The 26769-nt window shown below is 43.7% G+C and overlaps 1 protein-coding gene across 3 annotated transcripts in view; it reads left to right on the top strand.

The window, feature by feature from the left end:
* RHOBTB1 (Rho related BTB domain containing 1) overlaps window positions 1–26769 on the top strand; it is an 83022-nt gene that overhangs the window by 7381 nt on the left and 48872 nt on the right. The window contains exon 2 of one of the 3 annotated variants that reach the window (XM_043551730.1): window positions 194–295. The gene's annotated coding sequence lies outside the window, so the exon portion shown is untranslated. Of the gene's footprint in view, window positions 1–193; window positions 296–14922; window positions 15043–17223; window positions 17587–26769 lie in introns of those variants that run through there. The other 2 variants (XM_043551729.1, XM_037905555.2) reach the window with 2 other exon arrangements.

Raw genomic sequence — 26769 nt, 5'->3', positions numbered from 1 at the left:
AAGTGCTTTAACATTAACATTGGGTCAACCTGTAGTACTGAATGTGTTTGAAAGACTGTTTATTCACCTAGAGGAGTGACCAGACATTTTTCTAAGATAAAATTAACCATAAGAAAGGTTATTGGTATAGTATATGAATATTATTATTTTAGTGTGATCATGGTAAAAGTTATGGCATTTGTTTTTTTCCTAGGGGAACTACAGTAAAGAAACACAGGAAAAGTTGTCTTAACACAAGTTCACTTTTGACCAAGCTCTTACAATGGATATGAACACACTTTTCTCTTCTGGTGAGGTGAGTATAGACTTGTTACTAGAAAAAAGTAACTTCTCATTTCATTTATCACTGTCTGTTACAATTAGATTTAGGTCCAGCAAATCCTTGTTCAGATGTCTTAAACACAGATAGATCCTATGTTGGAAAGCTGCTTATACTGAAAAGTTTAACTGGAGGGAAAAAAAAACAAAAAAACCCAGAATCAATCATTCTTTCAGTTTAAAAAAAAAAATCAGAAACTGGTATCATTCTAAATTCTTCATTAAATGAAAAAAAAAAATAGGTAAGAGTTCTGCATTATTGTGAAGTTAGCACAATAAACAGCTTCCCAAATTGAGTGGCTTTTGACCTAGGGTAAAATTTTCCAAAGGTCCTAAGTCCCATTTTTGAAAGTAGTGCAGGGTGGGGTTGTCCACTGAAATACTTGCTTCCTTGCAAAAATCTGCAGAGGCATGTGATGGGGAGGGCACCAGGGTCAGGACAAGCATGGTATCTAAATCCACACATGCCCCCTGATGCAGCCACTCCTCCCTGTACAGATGTGTGCTTCTAGCCATGAACAATCTGTCAGAGAGGTTGGGGGGAGGGGAGCCAGCCAGCACACACGAGCAGATTAATGCTCTTCAGCACAAGATACGTTCCTGAATAGGGATCATTTGCACACTGAGCCAGTAGTTGGCACATTCACTCTGTGTTTATATAGTCTCTGAGCTAGTCAACCAAAACCACCCTCTTCTGTTCCCAAAACTTAAAAAACGAGATCATTTTCAATCCCTAAGTCCTCTCAATTTGTTATGTTCAGAAAGAATAAACAAATACATAGTAATAAAGAGATTTAAATCATCATTCTATTGTATATTTGAGCACAACAGATATGAATAGAATATACATTACTAAAACATATCAGGAGGGAAAATATTTGAATTCATAAAAGACTGTAAAAGAATTCTGTGCAATAGAACCAAGAAAATTAACTTTGTTATGTATTTATATCACTTTTTTTGTAAGTGAAAAACCTCCACAGGGCATCCAGCACAGGAATGTGTCTGGAGGTTATTACCTTCATGACATTTTACACAGACACACATAACACTTGATGTGTTCCCAAGGCAAAAAAAACTGCTTTTCAGTATTTTTATGAGCCCTAGGAATAAATGGTCTCTGGCAGAAATGATGAAGCAATATAGGGTTGCCAACCCGGTAATATTTAAAAACTGGACACTCCAGCAGGAGTGCCAGAACCTCTCCTACCCTGCCTTTCCCCTCTCAGGCCCCGCCCCTTCCCCACCTCTTCCCCCAAGGCTCCTCCCCCATCTACTCCTCTACGCCCCTTCCAGGTCAGAAGGGACTTGCCTGCTTTGCCAGGGCTAGGAGCTGCAGCCACCCGACACAGGTAGGAGGCAGGTAGAGAGCCCCGTCTGAGTAGGCGCTGGGGCCAGTGATGACCCAGTGCCTCCCCACTGGCAGTAATCGGACTGTGGGTGTCTGACCAGTAGATCTGACTGAACACTGTCAGGTCCCGTTTTCAACTCGACATTCTGGTTGAAAACCAGACACCTGGCCACCCTCAAGGTGCACTCTACCAGAAGCAGGGAAATCCAGCATTCAGGGCCTGATTCAGGGCCTACTAAAGGAAATGGAATTCTTTTCATTGTCATCAATATGCATTGGCTCAACTCTCAAATCAGTAGCTAAAATCTAACCTTAAAGCCCCTCCCAGCACATCCGTGGTGACACTTTTATAGTTAGAAAATATAAATCTGTAATAGTCTTACTGTATGTTTTGAAGTTCCTGCAAACAATATGTATTTTTTTATATATGTATAACATGATAGTATGAATTATTATTAAAATATCATAAGAGCCTTCTCAATGTTATGGAATTAGTTATCAAGGTAAATTAAGGCAAATGGTTCAACTAATAATACAAAGTTAGTTATTATAGTGCTGCAAGGGAGACGTAATTTGTAGTAATTTCTTCCTTCCTATAAAATTCTTCTGCGGCTCAAAGGACCTTACTAGATACATACTCATGGCTGGGTTCTCCACTCCATCCTCATTTTCTGTCTTGAAAGGACTCCTTGGTTAGCTGCACAAAATGCAGAAGAATATTTAAGCAGTATATTCTCATGAACTGCTTGTCTCTCAGAGAGCAGAAATAGTCCATTTGCTCATTCATATCTTTGGATTTTACTGTTTGTAGAGCATATCTCAAATATTACATTTTGTACAGAACATTAGAAATACAAATTCAAGTCAGGAAATATCAGAACAATGGTTTTTTGTGCAACCTTATTTCTGGCCCTTTGCAGGCATGCATTATGATGTAGTCTTTAATCACGTGATCACATTCTATGTTATATGGGACCTTTGCCTCCTTATGTGTACAGGACAGCTTGTGAAGTTGTTCAGTATTTTTCTTTTATGCCCATCATTGGATGGATAGCCCCAGGCCTTCCTTACTGCAGGCTATCCAAACCCTGCACTGAATACAGAATTAACTTCTTCATGGGTTTTTCTATGATGCTTGTAGTATCTGAGCTCACAAACAAGACTGAATTTTACCTTCACAACACCACTGATAGGTAGGGGAACAAGACTAACCCCAAAGGACTCCTCGTTGTTTTTGCTGATATAGACTAACATGGCTACCACTCTGAAACATGTGGAACTGAGGCACTGAGAGACTAAGGTTACAAGTTTTAAGTGTCCCACTAACTCTGAGTATCTGAATAACTGGAAGCCCAACTCAAGACACCCAGCAGCTGAGATTCCCCACCCCCCCCTCCCCAAGGTACAGTATATCCAGAGCTCTCATTGATTTTTAACTGGAATTGTTAGTACTCAACACTTGTAAAAATGAGACACTAGCAATCTCAAGTTTGGTACTCACAATAAGAGGAGCACACAGTTAATGGAGATCCCTGAAAGTCTAGGTTTACATTGCTTGGCTGGCATGACTCATTTCTCCTTGGTCCCAGACTTAACCATTTATTCCAGAGGCTGGGCATACCTCCAAAAGAGCCCAGAATCAGATGCTCATAGCTTTCACCTGGATGGCACCTCCTGAAAAGTCCAACTCAAGACTTACAGCCACACATGCATGCTTGATTGCTTCCTTCAATTTCTCTTCAGTCTGAAAGGAAGATAGCTCACATTCTTTGCTGCAGTCCTGTGGCCCTCTCATACTGCCACTTGTTGCAGTTCTTGTGATTTCACAGGTTCCTCGCAATAGTGACACACCCCAGGCTTGGGTCTTCGATCGGAGATCCGTCTTCCTGGCTGTGTCACATGCACGCACATTTCTATGCAGAATTTGGCCCTAAATAAAGAGGAATCCATGGAAACATTTCAATAAATCCTTTTCAGTCCTCTTTGGAAAGTGACACTGGACCAAATTTATCTGTGGGGCAACAACACTGTCTCCACTGGAAATACACCAGGGATGAATTTGACTCCTTTAATCCCCCTTTCTTTGTGTGTTTACAATAGTGGTTTCCACTAGCAACACTATAAAGGACTATCAAAATTTCTCTTACAATAACAGTACAATAGTGTTTCAGCCACAGACATGAATTGCAGCTAGAAACCTAATGTGAAAAATAAATGCATTTCAAGTATTTTAAGTCAGAGAGTGGTGGGGGGCCGGGGGGTGGGGGGGAAGGAGAGCGTTTGGTTTGCTCTTGTGACTCAAATATAGCTTAGTAAAATTTTGCAGGCAATTACTACTATTAGCTGTTTGCATTTTTTGTCCAAATATCTTTTTTGTAAAGAAAAGCACCTAGTGACATTCTTGAGATTTTTTTTTTTTTAAAACACATTATAAAACATACCTGTTCTCTGGCATTTTTGCCCGCAGGTGTGGGGCAGATGGCGCTATTAAGAGTATTTTTTAAAAAATATTTTCAATGTAGCTAACTTATTTTTGGTTTACTTTTGGGGGTTTTTTATACTGAACTTGGAGACTACTGTAATGGGCTTATTTTTATAAATTCTGTAACTTTAGGAGTAAATAACTAGCATAATACACAGTAATGTGTCAGTGTGACTTCCAAGGACTGATTAGTAAAGGAGCAATGGTGCTAGAGCACTTATTGTGATTTGGTTAAAGGTCCCTAAGTACACAATTAAATAGACTATAGTTGCTGCAGTAACGCTTCATGCCTTAAATAATGTGGAGCTAAGGATGGAGCTACCCAACTATGGATAACTCTCTTTCCTTTCCCAGCCCTGCCCCCACACCCCAGCCATCCACATGCACAAAGTAGCAGTGTACTTCTCAAACTCAGTCACTTGCCTAATCTGCATTTCCCCCACTTTTGAGATGATGATGAAGGCAGCACTACAGAGCAACGGGGTCTTCACCCAGCTGTCAGTAAGCTGGGGGACTACATATATGTGCACAGTGGAAGAGAAATGCACTTGGCTGATGACTACAAAATGGCAGCATCAATGTGGGAGAGAAACTGTACCCTTTCCAGTAATTATTACCCAGTTATCAGAAGGGGAGGAAGACCATGTGCGCACAAGGTACATTCTGTGTGCAGGGAACTTAGAAACCCACCCTAGTCTCCTCCTCTCTTCCTGCAGCAGTTCCATGGGTATTACTGCAGCCCCAAGAATGTAATAACCTCTACAGCTCATGCCACAGGTGCAAGAATGGCTCAGAATAAAGTAAGTCATTTGCATGAGCTCCCCAACCATCTCCACAGCTCCGAGTTTTATTACAGGTACACAGCACTTCCACCACATTGGCTGTATGTCAGATCCCTACTTCATAAGCTCAGGACTAAGTCTGTATTTTAAGACCCTGATTTAGATGTATATACAGTAGCTGTAGAATAGCTGACTTGACAATACGCTATAACCAGCTGCCTTAAATTAAAATCAGATCTAGACACCTAAAACTTGTCTGACCTTACCAATTGGCTTGAGCAGTTTTTCTTTCATGCTGTTGTCCCTTTGGCCTGAGTGGTAAGCTACTATTTGGAGCCTTGCTTCCATGAGGAGAAGAAATTGGTACAAGTTAGGCATTTCTTAGGTGCAGTTGTTTTTATTCACAACTTCCAAGTCTGCCTTTCCAGTGAGTCCTGTGCCACAAGGAGCTCATGATTGGTTTCTCTTGCTGTCTTTTTCCTCTCACACACATACAGCTTGCCAAGCAATCTTAGGCTATGTTTACACTTACCATTTAAAGCGCAAAAAGCCCCCCCCCCCCCCCCTTTTTTTTTTTTTTGCACTAAAACTGCGGGAGCATCTATAATTGTTAACGACTTTTTGCAGTGAAATTCAGAAGTTTCACCACAAAAAGAAAACCACCTTCACGAGAGGCATATAGCTCTTATTGCTGTTCTTTTTGCGCTCTTGTGAAAGTGAAGACACGTTCTACCAGTGTAAATTCCTTTTGGCCTCTGAAGGATATCCCATAGTTCCAAAAGTGACCACTCTGGCCAGCATCTCGGCTGCTCTGACGCAAGATAAACGGACGTCTGCCCCTCCCCCTGTAAACCCCGGGAAGTTTGAAGCTCCCTTTCCCTTTGTTTGTGGATGTGGCGGAGAGAGCAGCCAGACAGCAGGGTTGTTTTTTTGTTTTTTTGTTTAAAAATACCATGAAAGAAACAAGGAAGTAATGGGGCTGCTGGGACATGAAGCAGGGCAGCAGGGCGCACTTAGCAGGGATCCAGAATGCCTTCTGCTCACCCCGCCCCCCTTCCCACAAGACCTATCGAGAGAGCTGCACTGTGGGATAGCTGCCCTACAGCGCTGCTCTCATCGGCGATGGAAGTGCTAGTAGTGTAAACACTCTCTCTTACGCCTGAGGAATTGAGTGAGTACACAAACCAGCGCTTTACTTTCAGCAGTTCCCCATCACAGCGCAAAAACTCTACAAGTGTAGACATACCCTTAGTCCCTGCATTTGCAGCAGTCCCAGGGAAACACCTTAAACCACACAGTTTAGCCCTGCTAAAGCTTTGTCTTGCAGTCAATTGCCTTGGGCAGTAGCTTCAGTTGTCTCCTACTATCTCTCCCCATTAATGGGCTTAATTGCTTCGTCCATTTAGATTGAAAAGAAGGGTAGCGAGGCTACCCATCGGCTTTCAGCTGGCCTATAGATCAACAACCCACTTGATGGCATCCGTGAACATTTTCCAGCATAACAATACATTATGTTTGCCATAAAAGATGGCATCCTTGATTTTAAGTTAATATTTCCCCACATCTTACTTTTAAATAATGTTACAGAGCCCACAAAATTAGTTTTCACAGACCATTCACTCCCACCTCCCTCCCTTTCATATAAAGAGTTCTATGGGAGATTTGTGCTAGTGATCTGTATACAGCACCAGAATACTAGCAAGTCCTGGGCAGGATGTACATGTAGAGATTTCTACATGTATATGTATATGGAATGTATAGAGAGATTACTATCTAGATCCATGTGTGCATACATGCACACACACTTTACTAGGAACACTTTTCAAGAAATATTTCAGTTTTTAAATCTTGTATTGACAGTATTTCATATCCATCTACCTGTAAAGCTAGGCTCTCTTAGTATGAGGCATTCATGTATGCAGGTCTGAAGAAGACTTAAAATTCACTCATTTTCTTATCTCTAAAAAATTATCTGAAAGAGCTTTTCCAGTCATAATATTGTTGTTTTAAAGCACAACATCTTGAATCAAGGGCTAGAAGAAGGACTGTGTTGCCCACTGGGAAGCTCCTCCTTTCCAGTAATATAAAAACTCCCAATTCCAGCCCAAAGTGATACCAAGATATCAGCCCTTTAAACTTGCCACTGGTATGGAGTTGAATTTTGACCTACCAGCACCCCTGGCTAGTGTAATTATGTGGGGACAGCCCACATAAAGGATGTCAAAGGAGAAGGAAGTGCTTCTCTAAGAGATTGTTCTTTGTTGTTCTTTTCTTTAAGAAGACACCTATTAGAAATTGCTTAGAAATGTGGAATGTTTAGAAGAGATCCTGACAGAGATGGATGAGTGAACAAAGTTTAGGGTAGATGGTAAAAAAGTATATGATAAATGCTATTTCTTACCAGCATTACATATGGGATAGATGAATGGATAACAGTTTAGATACAAAGTCAGTGGAAATTCTGCCTGAGTAAGAAATTGTCACTGGGATCATAATTTCACATGTATGTAGCCATTAGAAGTGCATGTTTTCCTGTGAAATGGTAATAGAGAATTATTATAATGCATCAGTGCTGTACACATCATTCCCTGGACAAGAACAGTGCTGAAAGACAGACTGGGTAAAAGAAAAAAGTTCTGTGAAATTAATTTAATTCTTCTCATGCTGGCAAACTTCAATTATTGTGTTAAGCATATTATTAGACTTATTTTTAGTTAATGTAATAAGGCATACAGTATTCCAACAGTTTTTTATTTCACAATACAGTAATAAAAATTAACACAATCTGACATTCTCACACAATGAAAATCACTGAAACTGTTGAAAACAAATACAATAGACATCCCTTGGAAAATTTAGAATGGCCTCCCTATGCTTTGGTGGAACCACTTTCAACATTGCTCCCAGGCAAATGGCAAAATGACAAATGTTTGAGTGGAAAACACTCAAACTAACCTGATGCTTGTTACTCAGAACTTGAACTAACGTGATCCATCAACTAATGATGCTTGCAATCATCCAGTGTCATGCTTTACGTACTAAATGGCCATGGCATGAACACAGAAATTTTTAACTGTGATACTAAAGATTTTGTTTAATAATTACAAAATATACAAGTGTGGTGTTTTGCAGTTTAAAAACTGAAGATATTTGAATTATCAAGTAATAGTGCAGTGTAAGATAAATAGTATTTTATTATGATATATCGCAGATGGACAATTGATTTAGTACAGCATGGTCTCCATCTTAATCACTTAAAAAATAATAGAAATTAAAGACAATGCTCACCTGTTACCAGTGATGAGCTGCCAAAATCTTAACAACTGGTTCCCTATAAAAGTTCTGATTTAAGGGATGTGCCCCAGTATGTATTTTTTGTACCAACAGGGTTACCATACGTCCGTATTTTCCCCAGGAGGAATTTTTAAAATTTAAAAATTCCTCCCGGACAGCGATTTAAGAACCAAAAAGCATGACCTGTCCGGGAAAATACAGATGTATGTTAACCGAGCCTAAAGTTCTTGTTTAAAAAGATGGGCCTGAACTAGAAATGAGCTCTGTTTGACATGTGTGGGTCCCCGGGGGTATGCTAGGGTGACCAGATGTCCTGATTTTTTAGGGACAGCCCTGATTTTGGGGTCTTTTTGCAGGCAGGGCAGGGGGAGTGACAGGGGCTGGCTGCAGGCAGGGGGCTGGCTGCAGGCAGGGGGCTGGCTGCAGGCAGGGGGTGCGGGGGTGGCTGGAGACGGGCTGGTATGGGCAGGGGGTACCAGGGGTGCAGTAGGGGCTGGCTGCAGGCAGGGCAGGGGGTGGCTGGAGACAGGGGCTGGCTGCAGGCAGGGTGGTGGATACTCATGGGCAAAGCGGCTCAGAGCAGCCCAAGCAGCAGGATGCAGTCCAGGCCCAGCAGAGCAGCCGGGGACCCACCAGGCAGCATCGGGAGCCCCAGGGCCAGGGGAGTAGCAGCAGCAACAGGGCTCGTGCCCAGGACCCACATGGCTCCCGCAGCGCAGCGCCCCCAGAGGCCGGAGGAGGAATTGCATCACTTCCCCGCAGGAGCCCATCAAGGCCTCAGCACCCCCTGCAGGGAAGCAGGTTAACAACCGGTTCTAAAACTGTTTCAAAATTTAACAACCGGTTCGCACGAACCGGTGCGAACCGGCTCCAGCTCACCACTGCCTGTTACCCAAAACGCCCAATACTAATGCAAGACTAGGTCATACAGTGTATTCTCTCCAGTGCTTTATCCAGTCTAGTTTTTAAATGAGATGAACAATGGCTCTTCCATTGCTTCCCTTGGGAGACTATTACATAATGGATTCAGCTGTTCCTCTTGCTGTTCCTGATATTCAGCCAAAAATGTCTTTTGCTTAATTCATTCTGTTCTTCCTAGTTTATACTCACTTGGACCACTTTAAACTACTCCACTTCCTTCTTGGCAGCAGGTTGTGCAACCCCCTCAGAAATAAATGGGACTGGGGCAAGTAAGAATGCCCCAATGTACAGACCTGACATTTGGGCCCTGGGTAAGTGGTTAAATCTGCCAGTTCTGTATGGGGTGGACTTTCCAGGGCTAACTACTTAGCCCTTGCCTGGCAAGCCCTACTCATAATACAGTCTCAGGCTTACTTTGAATCCCAGTCTTTATTTAGAAATAAAACAGTAGGGGGTACTTAAGAACTGGAATGTAGAAGCATAGATGGCAGGAGAAGTTCTGATGGCATAAAAGATGTGAGTAAGAGGAATGAGGATGTAGTGCCCCACCTTTAAAAGCTGTTTTTTAAATAAGAAAAAATTCAAAGCTGGCATGCTAGAGGTGAATAGACTAACATTTTAAAGCTTTATTAAAGCACAACCCTTTGCTACAGGTTCAAAACTGCAGCATGCACATTCTAAGTATAAACTATAGCTCCAATAGTCTCCCTTATCAAGATAATGTGGTGATTGGAATGGAAAACCAGTGGAAAGGAATATGAAAGTCTCTTCAGTGGAAAACAGTGGTACTTTGTGTCATTGATACTACAATTCCGGTATGAGTCTGAGGAACTATTGAATTCTAAATCAAGTCATCACAATCTTGGACTCTATTTAGAATTTACTGAGTAATTCCTAAAAATAATATGGTAATTACTAATCCATAAATTGCAAAATGTACTATTCTTTCAGAGTGTCTTTTCCATTTATGCAGCTTGGCATAAATGGAAAAGACATTGTATGTATCACACATTTTGATGTCTCTGATCATTGAAGAATTTCATGTTATACTCGGACAATGGATACAACTGTATCTAACCAGGTTACTTCATTTTGTAATCAGTTTAGAGTAGCTATTGACGTCACTGAATAAAAACAGTGTCCTTAGATCAGATGCTGAGCTCTGTCCTTATGACTCCAATAAAGGAGAAAATTCAGACTGCATGCAATACAGAACTGTTTTGCAAAGAAGGCTAACTGTGAATGTGTAAGCATTTGCTGTAGGAAAGACAGAGTTCTAAATACAAACCAATTGATACAAAAGGTGTATTGGTAGGAAAAGTCTTGAAGGATGTATGTAAACACATATATTAAACACATTTAAACAAAATCCAGGGCTTTCATTCTCTTTATAATTTTTTTAATGGGTAAAGTCTAATGGAGAATATATCAACCTACTACCTGAACACAGGAAGAAGAGATGTAGTTAATAATGATTTTGATGTACCCACATAGTTAAAGCCTCAATGCCAAATTGCAAAAAAAAAAAAAAAAAAGTAAGTAAAATTACGCAGCTCATTTAAAATATTTAACAGCCTGATTATTTAATTGACAAACCGGCAGTTGGCTGAAGCTATGTATATCACATATACAGTATGATGATGAAGTCCTTAAGTATCACAACCTAGAGATATATGTAGCTGCATATCATTCTAATATGTTCACAGGCATCTCATTCCATCATCTTCACTGAGAGTGGGTTTCAGTTAACCCAGTAGGTACATTCGATCATTATGAGACTGAGGCGGAGCACAGAATCTCGACTTTTATCTATATTAGACAGAACTTGCAGGTAAATTTATTTTAACTTCTTAGCACGCTCCCAAAACATACTGTTTCCATGCACATGAAGTTAGCATGGCTTGTAGAACTCTTGTAATTTAGACTGACTTTTTCAGGGCTTTTACCGGAAGATCTCTTCCCCATGGCCTCCTGGTACTGGGAAAAGAGGGACCCCAACCCATCCTTCACTTTGAAGTTGTAATCTCAGGCCCTCTGAGGTGTCCAGAACTGGAGGTAGGGTTAGTGGAGGGGGCTGGGGCCCAAGCAGATGGATGTTTTCTGTTAACCAAATAGGAGGAATCAGTGATAAATGCCAGCCAGATGTGTGATAAAGATGAGGAGATCCTGATTTCCTAGTGGCATCAAGTTAGCACTACAGACTTTCTGGTTGGTAAGATGCTCTGTAGCATGAATAATAATTAGCATTGGTGGAGTCCCTTATGATTCATGAAGGAGCACCAGTGCCTTGGAGTTTGGCAGCATAAACCAGTCTCACTGTTGCCAGACAGAGAATGAGGATATTTGTTTCCTTGAAGAGTTTTGCCGCTGACAAAGATGGTGGGCTAAATCCTTGTGGTCCCCTCTTATCAACCACCTGCTTTTATCTCTGGGTGGCATTATGCCTGCATGGCTAGTTCTATGCCACCTGCTTCTAGCCCTGCCCCTTGGCATGGAAGGCATGTCAAGAGTGCAAAGAAAGCATGAGCAGTAGAGGAGAGGGCGTGGCCAGAGTGCACTGTGTTCCAGTGATTCTGTGTTGTTAGGATGGGCCCTAAGGATGGGCCCTTCCAGCCAATGCAAATGAGAGCAGCCTTGGGCTAAACTGGCCCCCCAGATCTGGGAGGGGCAAAAAGGTTATGGAAAGCCACCTTCCCCCCTCACTCTACGTGCCATGCATAACTCAGGTGTACCTGAAATTCTTGGGATTTTTAATTGCCCAAAGAACTCCATGGCCTCAAAGAGTTTACATTTAGCACCAAAGTCACAAAAGAGATATTGGGAAATATTTACAGAGCTTTCCACATAGGATGATATTTTTAAAAAGTTGTTTGAATGGGAACTGTATACTTTACCAAAAAATCCTTTGCAGACAATTGGAATTCTCTGTGGGCGTGCATTCAAACCTTCAATTCTCTGAAAATCAGTATTTATTCTGGTAAGATAATGGTGCCTGGACAGATCATTTGACTTCTTAACAGCCTGTTACAAGTGCATACTGAAGGAATTATGGCACTTTCACACTTGTGGCAATGTACAATGAGCGCTGTTTTGGAAGTCTATAAAAATTTGGTAGAATCAGGCTCTGGAGTTAAATATGAAGCTCAGTCCAATACCTAGCCTTTTGGGACTATATGTACTTATGGAATCTCTGCCCCCACCCCCCCAAAAAACCTAATAAACCATCTACCACTAATATCTAGACCTGCAATCCAGCAAAGCACTTAAGCACGTGTGTTTAAGCATGTGAACTCAATGAGACTACTTGTGCTCTTAAAGTTATTTATATGCTTTGTTGGCTCAGGGCCTAGAAACTGTTCAGTATAATGTTTGAGTCCCATTCTACCTCCTCAAAAAGTATGCTGCTCAGTTTATGATAAAACAGTGCTGTCATATGAAAGTCTGAATGTTCAATGTAAATACTGTACATTAGGATTCACTGAAAGACTAAACTTGTAGTGACTTCATTAGGGACTCCTGCTGTCCTGGAATTTTATTTTTTGCTCAGTTGTAGAGGCCGTCCATTGACATGTATGATAAGCAGTTATCCAGTTGTGATGGAATAATGTTTTTATGCAGTATTGAATGGTAATAGTCACTTCAGATGATTATACAAAAAACCACAGCATTACAGAGAAATGTGCAGCTACTTCACAGCCACAGAAGTACTTACATATTTGGTCCCCATTGCTGCAATAAGAGTTTGATGTAGCAGGAACGGGGAAGTCGGGGAGCTTGCGGCTCACAAATTCCTTATCTTTTTCCAAGAAAGCAAAACAGTATCCCTACCAATACCTCATATGGTTACATTCAGTCAAAGCTGGCTCTGCTCTAGTGCCTTATAAATGGCTTTTATTTCCCCTTATGCCTCTAGGAGGGCATCATAACAAGCTTACAAACGGCTCCAAAATTAATCTCCGTTAGAATGGGTAGGTGCTTCAGTCACAGTTCAGCCATTAGGACACCGCCACTGAGCACTGCAGACCTACATCCTGATATCTAACCTGCTGACAGGACCAAGGCTCACATTGATTCCAGCGGTGATAACCTCGGAGTGTTTTAACCAATAGCCAGGGTTTTCTTTTGTCAGCTGTTCCTTTCTATCTTAGTCACTTTTTGCTCAAGACTGTGGGCAGGAGCAGCCCAAGCAGTTTCACCAGCCAGGGTGGAAAAGGTTTTCAGCACCTCCCCATACCCTAGCTTTAAAAAAAAGGGGCGGGGGGGAGGGCAATTAGAGAGCAGAAACATTTGGGCAATCACAATGAAGAGAAAAACAAAACAAAACAGTACACCACACTGCTATTGCATCTCCTGGAAACTGATATCCAGGCCTACTGCCTTGTGTGCCCACCCCAAGAACTAGCCCTGCCTGTGGGGAATAGGTGTTAGAGAGTAAATGGGGGTCACCCATAAGGTAAGATTGATCAGACCAATGGTCCACCTAATCCAGTATCATGCCTACCACACTGGCTTTATTCCAGATTTATCAAAGGGAGATGAAAACCCCATATAATGCACTGGCTAATCGTACCACATAGTAACAAAAGGGAAAATTCCCAGTTCTGATGTTTATGCACAGAAGCACGTTGTCATTTTTATCTTTGTTAACTTCACTGCAGATGCTCCTTGTATTCACAGGAATTTCAACTCTTACAATACTGAGCAGCAGTGAATTTCACAAGTGATATTCTCTTTTCTTCCCGTGGGACTGTACCTACCAGTTCTGAGTTTTAGTCTGCTTTTTCTGAAGTCCATTGTCCTTATTTTGCAAGTCTCACTCCTTCCTTTCCTTAGAATCACGAAATCTATTATTTTGTGATCACTTCCATTCACATTCTCTTCCACTTTTAGATTCACAACCAATTCCTCTCTGTTAGTCAGAATCAAGTCTAAAATGGCTGTTCCCCTGGTTACTTGCTTCGTCTTCTCAAACAAGAAGTTGTCCCTACCACATTCCAGGAACTTGTTAGACATTTTGTGTTTTGCCATGTTACTTTTCCAACAGTGTCTGCGAGTTAAAGTCCCTATCATTACTACCAGGTCTTGTGTTTTGGATATTTCTGTTGTTTGTTCTAGAAATGCCTCATCAACCACCTCCTCCTATATTAGACCCCCTTACCATGACATTACTGGTATTTTTGGTGGTTTTTTTTTTTTTTTAATTTTCACCCAGAGATTTTCAATGTGTTTGTCTCTCACTTCCTCTGGACCTCAGAACAAGTGTAGACATTCTTAATATAAAATGCTCCTCCCTTTTTTTCTGTCTGTCCTTCCTGAATAAGCTGTACCCCACTTATACCAATATTCTGGTCATGAGATTTATCCCACCAAGTCTCTGTGATGCCAGTTAAGTAATTTTGCTCATGTACTAAGACTTCCTGTTCATTCCCCATACCCCTCGTATTTCTGAACAGACATCTAAGATGTAGAACAGATTTCCCCCCACTGTTTTCCTGAGGGGGAGAAGGGATTTGAACAGGGCTCTGCCACCTCTCAGGTGAGTGCTCCTAGGCTTTGGAACATTCTGAGGTGGGCTCCCCTCAATCTCTCCTATTGAAGTTGTTTCACTTTAATACTTCAATAATTGAATAATTAAATAATTGGGACAGTGAAAGAGTTAGTATGACTCTGAGGCCAAGTGATTAGGGCATTCACCTGAGAGGTGGCACAGCCCTGTTCAAATCCCTTCTCTTCTTCAGAAGAAGGCGGGATTTGAAGAGCGGGTGTCTTGCATCCTGGGTGAGTACCCTACCCAGTAGGCTAAAGGTTATAAGGGAGCTCTTCATTTTGGCCCCTACACACAACTTAGGTGGTCGAATGCCAATCTTCCCCAAGTTTGTGGATCACAAGCAAAGGTAGGCACCTATCTCCATGAGAGGGTTGGAGTTTAGCACACTCCCGTCTGGATGGCATCTGCTGTAGGCTAGGTTAGGTGGTTCCCCACCTCATATGTTGGCTTTGTAGATTGCAGTCCAAGGCATGTATCTCTTCCCCATTCATAGTTAGGCACCTCAGCTCCTATACCCAGACTTTATGGATTGCAGTGTTTTTCCTGTGATTTTTCTAGGCACCTAAAAGTTAAGTGCTGCAATGCTCAGCACTGCAACACCAAAGTCCCTTCATGGATCGGGGCCTCAGTGTTTTTTCTTCAAGTCCCAGCTCCCAGAATAGTATGACTATGTGATAACTTCAGATTTTATTTCAAACGAGTAACTGTCTAGCCCTTACATTTGCAGAGAAAAGGTTGCAAATGTAAACCCTATTACTCAAAGGCAAAAATTTAGTTAAAAAATCATGAAATTGGTTTAAAAATGAGATTTATTTTATTATGACTCATGATTTACCATTTGGAGTTGACTGCAAGTCCATTATATTTGTTTAGATCTGTAAGATCGTATGTAGTATTTAGACCTCTTTTTAATTCACAAGGATCTTTCTTTACTATTTGTGTCAGGTACTGAGTTGGGGCTTGTCTACACTTGAAAGTTTTAGTGTGTGAAATTAAATCACAGTGGTGATTCCTGAATAACTCCATGTGTAGACAAGCCTTCAGTAAATACATAATTAATATTTGTAACATTTCATTCTAGGTTAGGACTACAGCCTCCTGTGGTATGGAATTGCAGACTATAAAGCTGCTTGACATAACTGTGCTCTGTCCAAAAGTATTATAGCCTGACCTGGTTAATGTGAGTTTGGCTTCTGAGCATTTGAAAAATGTAGTTGACTAAAGCCAAATGCAGGTATTGTTAATCTATTAAGGTGAAGAGTCTTTGTAAAAGGAGTTTAGAAGCTGTTCTCTAAAACTGATTGTATCATTATTAGAGGGTGCTCCATTTCTATTAATCTCCAATTTGCTATAATAGATTGTCTCCTTCCCTCTAGTAAAATTTGCATCAACATAGAGAAAGTGTTATTTAGCCACAATAGTTGTGCATATGCCTGTTACTAGGGGAAAACGTTAGCTGCATGCTTGTGGAGGGCAAATGATTAGCTATTAGGTGTGAGGGCCACATGTTAGCATGGTGCCTCTTAGTTTTGTAACGGCAATCATTTCCCATTAACAGGGTCTTCCTGAGTTCATTACATTGCCTCATTTAGAGGTGTATTTGGTCCTCCTTCTGGACTGGAAATGGACTAGATGACCTTAAGAGGTCACTTCCAGCCCTACATTTGTATTATTCATTTGAATAGAAAGCCTCAAATTTAAACTAACCGCTTTACTATAGAGACAAAGTGGGTGAGGTATTATCTTTCTTTGGACCAACCTCTGTCTAGTGAAAGACAAACTTTAAGCTACAGGGAGCTCTGTGTAGTTCAAAAGCTTTTGTTTTTCATCTCCTCTACCTTGGCTCTCTAATATGCTGGGGCTAACAGTGCGAACAATTTACTGTAGACTTTTAATGCAGAAGTGACGTGTTAATAAAAATTAAAGGGGAGAGATGTGGCCAAAACATCGCACCCGATACTGGTAAATTCAAATACTAAGACAGGGTGAGCACTGCTATGAAATGATCGGGTGAGAGCTAGGGCCGGTCTAAAGAGCACGGGGTCTTGTACTCTTTTTTTTACTTACGTGTTTGTGCCTGACAATACTTGACCTTTTCAACTCACGTGTGAGGAAAGGACATAGCGCGACCTCCCCTGGTTAGTAAGGAACCGGGGCATAAAACTATAAACAAGATCACCTCCTTGTATTTAAGAAGGAGGGGCGCGTGCAGCGCTCACAGGGGCGGTGTTACACAGACTAGAGCCTGCACAATCAGCGGTGTTGCGGGTTTACTAAGCTGGAACTGGCTGTGCAGTTGTGCGTGCGCTGGTTGCGAGATGCGGCTGTACAACGATCCGTGCTTGCAGCACCCAGGCGAGCCTGGGGTGCCCCCGTTCTTTGCGGGGTGCCCTCCGGGGGCGGGGTGCCGGCTGTTGCTCGGTGGTGTGGGTGCAGGCGCCCGGGAGTTGAGGGGCTGCTGTGCCCGGTGGTGGCCCTGGCTGCAGGCACTTGGTCTCGGGAGCGCCTCCAGCCTCCCTCCTCCCTTACACACAGACACCCGGCCCTGTTTTCATGAATGAAATCCAATGCTCCGCTATAAATAGCACGGAGGGGACAGACGTCACCAGGAGGAGAGTGGCAGCGGCTCCCGCCGCGGAGCGAGGAGCTTCGCTCCTGCCTCAGCCTCCTCGTGGGGCGGGCTGGGGAGGGAGGAGCGGGGCGGGAAGCGGCGCGCGCCCTGGCCGGACAGCAGCAGCGGTACAAAGGGGCGCGACAGCGCCATGCTGCCTCCTTGCAACGCCGCGGTGGCCCCTCGCCCTGCGCGCCCCGCCTGAGGAACAGCCGCCGCTGGGTCCGTCCGTCCCCCCTGCCCAGCCTGCGGGCGGCGAGGCAGCGCGGCCCCTCCCGGGTAGGTGCCGAGTCGCCCCGTGCGCGGTTCCCCTAAACTTCTCGGCACGCGGAGCCTCCCCGGCCGCCCGCCCCAGCGTGCGCGGGCACAGCCCTGGCTGGCTCGGCGTAACGGAGCCTCGGCTGCAGGGCTGGCTCGCTCTTCGTCGCTCCCTGAGCCTGCCCACGGCAGCCGGCTGGGGCGGGGGCAGGCCGGCGCCGGGAGGGAGCCCCCCGCAGGTGCACGGCCTCCGGGCAGCTTGAAGAGGAGGCGCTGCCCCATAGCAGAGGGTCCTGCTGTTGAGCAGGAAGGGCTCGGCGGGGCTCGCTTTCCCGCCAGGGCCAGCGCGCCAGTGAAGGTGCCAAGCATAGGCAGAGGGGTGCAGTGCGGGCAACACCTGCTTGCACTTGGCACATGAACTGTAGCTTGCTAAGCAGCCTAGGGACTGAAGGGTGGTTTTGTCCTGCTGTGTCTGTGGAGTCTGTTGTGGGTTGCTGTGACAACAGCTGGAGGCTGCCATGAGGGGCTTGCACGGCACAGATTATTTGGTGTCTGATCTGGCAGAGCCTGGTCTGGGGAGAGGTACCGCTATAAACTGATTATTAGGTTAACATTATGGCAGTTTGTCTACCTAGCCTGGCAGCAAACATCCAGACTAAAGAAGTGTCCAGTTATTGAACTGGTGCAGGGTAGACACGCTGAGAGTTCAGACTTGACTTTCGCTGGTCAAAACACCAGCTGTGTCTTTGGAGCAGGCCTTACACAAGTACTTATTAAACAACAATATCCTTGAAGTTCTACATATGGTTACAGAGAGAACTACAAAGTGACGCCAAAGTCTTCTCAATGGCTCTCTTCATCCTCAGCTTGTGTACAATTCCTGGACATTCAGCTGAATCAAAGCCAACCACTCAGCCTGAGGTGGAAATTACTTTGTTCAGCAAGCTCTCAGATATTTATCAGGTTCAGAACTCTTTCTAGGAAAAAGGCTTTTGGGGAGAATCCTGCCAAATAGTGTGAGGTCTGGAAAACGAGCATGGACTATTTTCAGTATAAAGATTAGTAGAACAGAGCATATTAAATGTGAGTTACATTGCCGGGGGGAGAGGGATGCTGGTGGACATACAGTATTACCCATGGAAAGAGAATTGGTTAGTTTCTGCTTTATATTTTCTGCACTTCCTGTATGCCTGGTTCTGCAGTCATTGAACGTGCAAATTGCCAGTAACCTCATCAGGAATTGCACTCATGCTAGGGATGCAGAAATGGGCCTATTAACTTTTTTAAAATGCTTATTTGGTGAACTGAGTGAATTCATATAGCGGAGTTCCCCATGATAGTAAATATTTTGGGGGGGAAAATCAACTTGGGGCCCTCTACTAGCTCTGGTAAAGTTCCTTTTGCTGCTTCAGGGTACTGTGTTTGGATCCCAGAATGGAAATGATTTATAGTCCAGTGCACATAGCAGAGAGGGGGAGACCCAGGATCTAGTCCCCCTGCTCCAGTCACTCTTTCTTTATATGGAGTGCAACAGTTTCAGCTGGAGAGATTGAGGGAGCACCACATCAGAATATCCCGTGGCTCAGTGGTTAGATCACTCTCCTGAGAGGTGGGAGACCCCTGTTCATATCCCTTCTCCACATCTGGCAGAGAGGGGGGAATTGAACCTGGGTTTCCCACATCTGGTGTAAGAGCTCTAACCACAGAATTAAAGGTTATCAGGTGGACATCGTTTCTCCTCCAGCCATTTTGTGTGGAGTGAGGCAAGGGCCTCTGCTCCACTTTGTCACGTAATCACCTCCTTGGGTGATCAGAGTCTTCCAGAAGTGATCTGTTGCTTAGGTACCAGATCACCTGGCTAACTGTTTCTTCTGAGTGGTAGCCAACTCTTTGTCCAAGGGTGCTTCTGTGTGAATAGAGGACCATCAAGGTTTAACAGCCTTCCATTGTTAGCACAGTGTCACTATCCCTTGTAGGTTTCAGAGTGGTAGCCGTGTTAGTCTGTATCAGCAAAAACAAGGAGGAGTCCTTGTGGTATGCCAACATTTTTATGGCTGACGTAGAACAATGCTTCCTCAGCTTTCATCCCCTAGCCCCCCTACTCTACTTGTGCTACGTTGATCAAATCTTCAACATCTGGACCCATGAGAAGTTGGTCCTTGAGGAATTCCACCAGGATTTCAACAATTTCCACCCCACCATCAACCTCAGCCTGGACCAGTCCACATAAGAGATCCACTTTCTGGACACTACAATGCAAATAAGCGATGGTCACATAAATACCACCCTATACCGGAAACCTACTGACCACTATACTTACCTACATGCCTCCAGCTTTCATCCAGACCACACCACATGATCCATTGTCTACAACCAAGCTCTAAGATACAACCACATTTCCTCCAGTCCCTCAGACAGAGACAAACACCTACAAGATCTCTATCAAGCATTTTAAAAACTACAATACCTGCCTGGTGAAATGAAGAAACAGATGGACAGAGCCAGAAGGGTACCCAGAGCCAGAAGGGTACCTACTACAGGACAGGCCCAACAAAGAAAATAACAGAACGCCACCAGCCGTCACCTAGAGCCCCCAACTAAAACCTCTCTGGCGCATCATCAAGGATCTACAACCTATCCTGAAGGACGATCCCTCACTCTCACAGACCTTGGGAGACAGGCCAGTCCTCGCTTACAGACAGCCCCCCAGCCTGAAGCAAATACTCACTAGCAACTACACACCACACAACAAAAACACTAACCCAGGAACCAATCCCTACAACAAACCCCATTGCCAACTTTGTCCACATATTTATTCAAGAGACACCATCATAGGACCTAACCACATCAGCCACACCATCAGGGGCTCGTTCACCTGCATATCTACCAATGTGATATATGCCATGATGTGCCAGCAGTGCCCCTCTGCCATGTACATTGGCTAAACTGGACAGTCTCTACGCAAAAGAATAAATGGACACAAATCAGACATCAATAACTGTAACATTCAAAAACCAGTAGGAGAGCACTTCAGTCTCCCTGGACACTCAATAACAGACTTAAAAGTGGCAGCTCTTCAACAAAAAAACTTCAAAAACAGACTTCAGTGAGAAACTCCAGAACTGGAATTAATTTGCAAACTGGACACCATCAAATTAGGCCTTAATAAAGACTGGGAGTGGATGGGTCACTACAAAAAGTAATTTTCCCTCTGCTGATACTTGCACCTTCTTGTCAGCTGTTGAGAATAGGCCACTTCCACCTCAAATGAATTAGCCTCGTTAGCACTGACCCCCCCAGTTGGTAGGTCCCATCTTTTCATGTGCTGTATATACAGTAACTCCTCACTTAAAGTCATCCCGGTTGACTTTGTTTCTTTGTTAAGTTGCTGATCAATTAGGAAACATGCTCATTTAAAGTTCTGCAATGCTCCCTTATAACGTTGTTTGGCAGCCACCTGCTTTGTCCACTGCTTGCAGGAAGAGCAGCCCGTTGCAGCGAGCTGGTGGGGGCTTGGAACCAGGGTGGACCAGCAGCTCCCCGCTCCCCTAAGTTCCCTGTGCAGCAGCCGCCCAGCAGGCTACCAGTTGCTGGCAGTTCAACTGCCCTTCTCCCCACTGCCATGTGCTGCTCCTGCCCTCTGTCTTGGAGCTGCTCCCGGGAGCCTCCTGCTTGCTGTGCAGGGAAGGGGGAAGAAGGGGGCTAATGTCAGGGTGTCCTCCTCCCCCATACCTGCTCCCCGCTTACCCCTTCATAGAGCAGGGTGGGGAAAGGACAGGGCTCAGGATGGAGAGATACTGCTGGCCGCAGCTGCTGTCTCAACTTCCTGATTTTTTTTAAAGGCGCAATGCACCTCGCTCGCTTGCGCTCTCTCTCTCTCTCCCACACACAGGGTGTGTATCTCTGTCTGCCATGCTGTCTCCACTCCCTCCATTTGTGCTGCCTTGTAGAGTGTGAGGCTACATTAACAACGAGTTAACCCTTGAGGGCTCAGCCAATTGCTAGTTCATCATTTAGCAATAAGACATCCCCTAAGAAATATCCCACCCTCTAACTTCACCACCTCAACCAAGCTTCACAATCATCATTGCTGTGTACAGTATTAAATTGTTTGTTTAAAACTTAGACTGTGTGTGTGTTTGAGATATATATAGTTTTTTGTCTGGTGAAAAAAAATTTGCCTGGAACCTGACCCCCCCGTACTTACTTTAATTCTTATGGGGAAATTGGATTTGCTTAACATTGTTTGTTTCGCTTAAAGTCACATTTTTCAGGAACATAACTACAATGTTAAGTGAGGAGTTACTGTATATACTGCTTACTTTAGTTTTCACTCCATGCATCTTCTGAAGTGGGTTTTAGCCCACAAAAGCTTATGCCCAAATAAATGTGTTAGTCTCTAAGGTGCCACAAGGACTCCTCATTGTTTTTTACTATCCCTTGTAGTTTCAGTCAAACATGGAGGTAAAAAGACAAGCAGATAAGCTCCTCATTCAAAATTGAGTTTGTAGTTAAGGAAATATATATGCATGATCTCAAACTGGAATTCATAAATTTTACAGAGGTAGATTCCCCAAATTGTCACAGGGTCCTATAGGGATACAGCAAAGTACTAATATAAAAAGAAATAGATATCTCAAGAGAAATTAGCCCCACCTCAGTGAGTTTTGTAAAACTCCTGCCATGTTAATACCCCAGCTTCGCTATAGTACAATGGTTCTCAACCATGGGTACACTAGATGCCCCGGGGGTACACAGAAGTCTTCCAGGGGGTAGATCAACTCATCTAAATATTTGCCAAGTTTTACAACAGGCTACATAAAAATCACTAGCAGAGTCAGTACAAACTAAAATTGCATACAGACAATGACTTGTTTATACTGCTTTAAGTACTATATTTTAATTGATTTATTTTTGAATTGTATGGTAAAAATTAGAAAATAAATTTTTCAGTAGTAGTGTGCTGTGGCACTTTTGTATATTTGTCTGATTTTGTAAGCAAGTAGTTTTTAAGTGAGATGAAACTTGGGATTAAGCAAGTCAAATCAGACTCCTGAAAGGGGTACAGTAGTCTGGAAAGGTTGAGATCCACCACAATAGTACAGAGGTGGGCAAACTATGGCCCACGGGCCACATCTGGCCCACGGGACCCTCCTGCTCGGCCCCTGAGCTCCTGGCCTGGGAGGCTAGCCCCCAGTCCCTCCCTCACTGTTTCCCCATCCTGCGCAGCCTCAGCTCATTGCGCCGCCGGCACAATGCTCTGGGCTGGGGGGCTGCGAGCTCCTGGCGCGGCGCAGCTGCAGAGCCACGGCCTGACCCAGTGCTCTGTGCTGTGCGGCTATAGCACCGCCAGCCACTGGCGCTCCAGGCAGCGTGGTAAGCGGGCAGGGAGCAGGGGGGGTTGGATAGAAGGCAGGAGAGTTCGAGGGGGTGGTCAGGGGGCAGGGGTGTGGATGGGGTGGGGGCGGTCAGAGGACGGGGAACAGGGGGGTTGAATGGGGGCTGGGGTCCTGGGGGTCAGTCAGGAAGGAAAGGGGGGGGTTGGATGGGGTGGCGGGGGACAGTCGGGCAGGGGTTCCGGGGCAATCAGGGGACAGGGAGAAGGGGTGGTTGGATGGAGTAGGGGTTCTGGGTGGGCAGTCAGGAATGGGGGGGGTTGGGTGGGATGGCAGGGGGCAGTCAGGGGCGGGGAGCAGGGGGTGGTGGATGGGGCACCTGCCATGCTGTCTTCCCTCCCTCCATTCGTGCTGCCTTGTAGAGTGTGAGGCTACATTAACAACGAGTTAGCCCTTGAGGGCTCAGCCAATTGCTAGTTCATCATTTAGCAATGAGACATCCCCTAAGAAATATCCCACTCTCTGACTTCACCACCTCAACCAAGCTTCACAATCATCATTGCTGTTTACAGTATTAAATTGTTTGTTTAAAACTTTGTGTGTGTGTGTGTGTGGTGAAAAAAATTTCCTTGGAACCTTTCCCCCCCCTCCTCCCCCAGTTTACATTAATTCTTATGGGGAAGGTGGATTTGCTTAACATCATTTTGCTTAAAGTCACATTTTTCAGGGACATAACTACAATGTTAAGCGAGGAGTTACTGTACTGGACATTACAGGCAAAATTGTCCACTGACTTTCGTTGCGGGGTTTGCACAGCGTGTAAGTGCACAACGTAGCCCTGAGCCTGGTAACATGATTGACCTAAAGTCAGCCATCACAAACCCTTCCAAGTGCTAAATATTCCAATGATTACGCAGGTCTATTGGGTTATTCCTGCCATCATTTAGGTGCATTGCTCATTATTTATATTTCTCTTATACACTTAAAAACAGGAGTGAATAAAACAGTAACTAAGGTTTTTCCAAAACATTACTTATAAAACAAAAGGAAAAATATGAGAAATGTCACTTAGAGCTCAGCAACAAGGGTGAATTAGCATTTGAGAACAGAATTTTGCTCAAAATCTGCTGAGGATCTTCAGAAACTCCATGCTTTGGCTACTGCTATCCTCTGTTGTATTAACAGGGGCCAATTAGATGGGGTTGATATAAGATAAAACATTCCATTACTAATCTAGCATATCTTCCCAACAGCCTAATTTAATATCTTCTAACTGGTCTCTTCTTCAGTACAAAATGACAGGTTTCAGAGTAGCAGCCGTGTTAGTCTGTATCCATAAAAAGAAAAGGAGTACTTGTGGCACCTTAGAGACTAACACATTTATTAGAGCATAAGCTTTTGTGAGCTACAGCTGACTTGCATCCTATGAAGTGAGCTGTAGCTCACAAAAGCTTATGCTCTAATAAATGTGTTAGTCTCTAAGGTGCCACAAGTACTCCTTTTCTCAGTACAAAATGAATCAGATCCTACTTTGGTGTAAATTGGTATAACTCCATTGAAGCCAGTGGAGCTATTCCAATTTATACCAACTGTGGATCTGCCCCAAAATTACTGTTTGCCTTATCTTGTCATGTGATTTAACCCTCATTACACCTATCCCTTGTTGCCTGTCTTTGGTACTGGCTGATTCATTGATGCTAACAAAGTAAATTTGTTATTACTTCCCCTTTTGCCCTCTGCCATTTGATAATTTTCCTCTTCTAGGTTACACCTCATGAAAAGGTTTTGTGACAGTCTTTCACCAGCTGCTGCCATCTGTCACGTACTTGATACCCTGCTGTGGTTTCTTTCACCAATGTATTTGGCATAGTTCTGAAATCATTAACTGAATTGTATCAGGTTTCTCAGACTGCAGTTGGTTTTATGGCCCCTTCCTTCCCGTTCCTCCCCTTGAATCGAAGATGCCTGTGATTTCTGCCTTTTAAACAGATGTACCATATCTATAAGTTCTTTTTCTCCTTTCACATATGCTTATAAATCCATTTAGTTTCTAAAACAAAAAAGGGTTTGTTTTATATTTCAAAGTGAAAACAACTCCTTTGCTTCCCTGGCTCTATTGCATATCTGCTTAGGCTTTTGCCAGCCTTTTGATACCCTAACAGTTTTCAATCTAATGCAATGACTTCAGTTCCTGTAAAATTTAGCGCTTTTGCATCGATTCTAAATCTCCAGCTTCTGTGTTTGCACTTTGGTATGCATATATTAGGGTAACCAGATGTCCCGATTTTATAGGGACAGTCCCGATTTTTGGGTCTTTTTCTTATATAGGCTCTTATTACCCCCCACCCTTTGTCCCGATTTTTCACATTTGCTGTCTGGTCACCCTAATATATACACTCTGCTGCACTTCCTAATCACCCTTTGTGGTACCAGGTTATATATTGTTTCTGTAAAGGACTCATAGTAAGAAAAGTACACCCTTAAAATAGATAGTACAGACTTGCTGGGGGAGAAACCACAAATAAAGCCACTTCACGTATTTCCAGGTATCTGTTTCTCAGTGAGTGCTTTTCAAGGTCTCATCAATAGGTTTTATGATGTTTTTTTGTTTGTTTGTTTCTTATGCTAGGATTTTCAAAGGCATCTGAGGGAGTAAAGCACCCATCTCCCATTGAATTGCATACATTCCGGTGTTGCTCTCCATTAGATTTCTTTGAAAATGCCAGCACTAGTCTCAGTAATGGAGGATCTGTTTACTCAAGCATATCCCTGTCCCCCATGTCCAAAATTGTAAGTTGAGTCAGACAGGGTTGGAACTATTGACAGTTCACCTTTGAGAGAGAGGAAGGCAGGGCCTTCTTTGATGAGCATCTGAGGCTTTCAAATCCTCTCTCGCAATCTTCAGCTCGAGGACTCGATCCTGCAAGTCCGTAGTACTAAGCCTAGTAATTACTATGCCATGAGACAGCCTGGTGAAGTCAACTGGACTCCTCACAGTAATAAGTACGAACCCTACTAGTAAGTGTTGCCAGGATCCGACATAAATCACTGAGTTGATGCTTGAGACTGGGGTTCTCGATTCGGGAGCCACAAGCAGATTTCAAGCAGGGCCAGCGTTAGACTTGCTGGGGCCCAGGGCAGAAAGCTCAAGCTAAAGCCTGAGCAACTTAGCTTTGTAGGGTCCCCCCAGTAACGTGGGGCCACGGACAATTGCCCTTCTTGCTACCCCCTAATGTCAGTCCTGGCTTTTACATGCAAAAAAACAGTTGTGGCACAGATGGGCCATGGAGTTTTTATAGTATGTTGGGGGAGTAGAGGCTCAGAAAGGAAAAGGTTGAGAACCCCTACTCTAGACTGTTGGTGAGTATTCTATGCTGGTGCGGGGGGGTTCATATTTGGCTACTGCTGTAAGAAAAATTGGGGTATGTTCTTTATTGGTTAACTTATGCTTTATAATCATCATAAACTGGTCACAGATCTCAAAATATTTTACAAAGGAGATCAGTATCATTACATCCATTTTACAGATGGGGAAAACTGAGGAACAGAGGGGGAAGTGGCTTTGCAAGGTCATTCAGCAAAGCAGACACAGCGCCAGGTCTCCTGAGTCCCTGTCCAGCGCCTATCCACTAGGCCACACTTCCTCCCCATAGTTAAAGATATGCTATCAGTGTTAAAAACACTGCAATCTGATTTTTTTGTCCTGTTGATTCACGTATGGTTTAAGATGACTATAAATTAAATTGCTTAGAGATTTTTTTCCCCCCCTTTCTTTCGTTCATCTATTTTGTGTACTTGATAGGGAAACTAGTTATTATTTCTGGTTGGAAAATGGTAAATATTTTCTGTTAAGTTTCAGAAGAAATGA

Source organism: Chelonia mydas, chromosome 7 (assembly GCF_015237465.2).
Source record: "Chelonia mydas isolate rCheMyd1 chromosome 7, rCheMyd1.pri.v2, whole genome shotgun sequence".
In the NCBI taxonomy this organism is placed as follows: Eukaryota; Metazoa; Chordata; order Testudines; family Cheloniidae; genus Chelonia; species Chelonia mydas.
The sequence above is the reverse complement of the archived record's forward strand: the minus strand, read 5'-3'. Positions and strand labels throughout refer to the sequence as shown.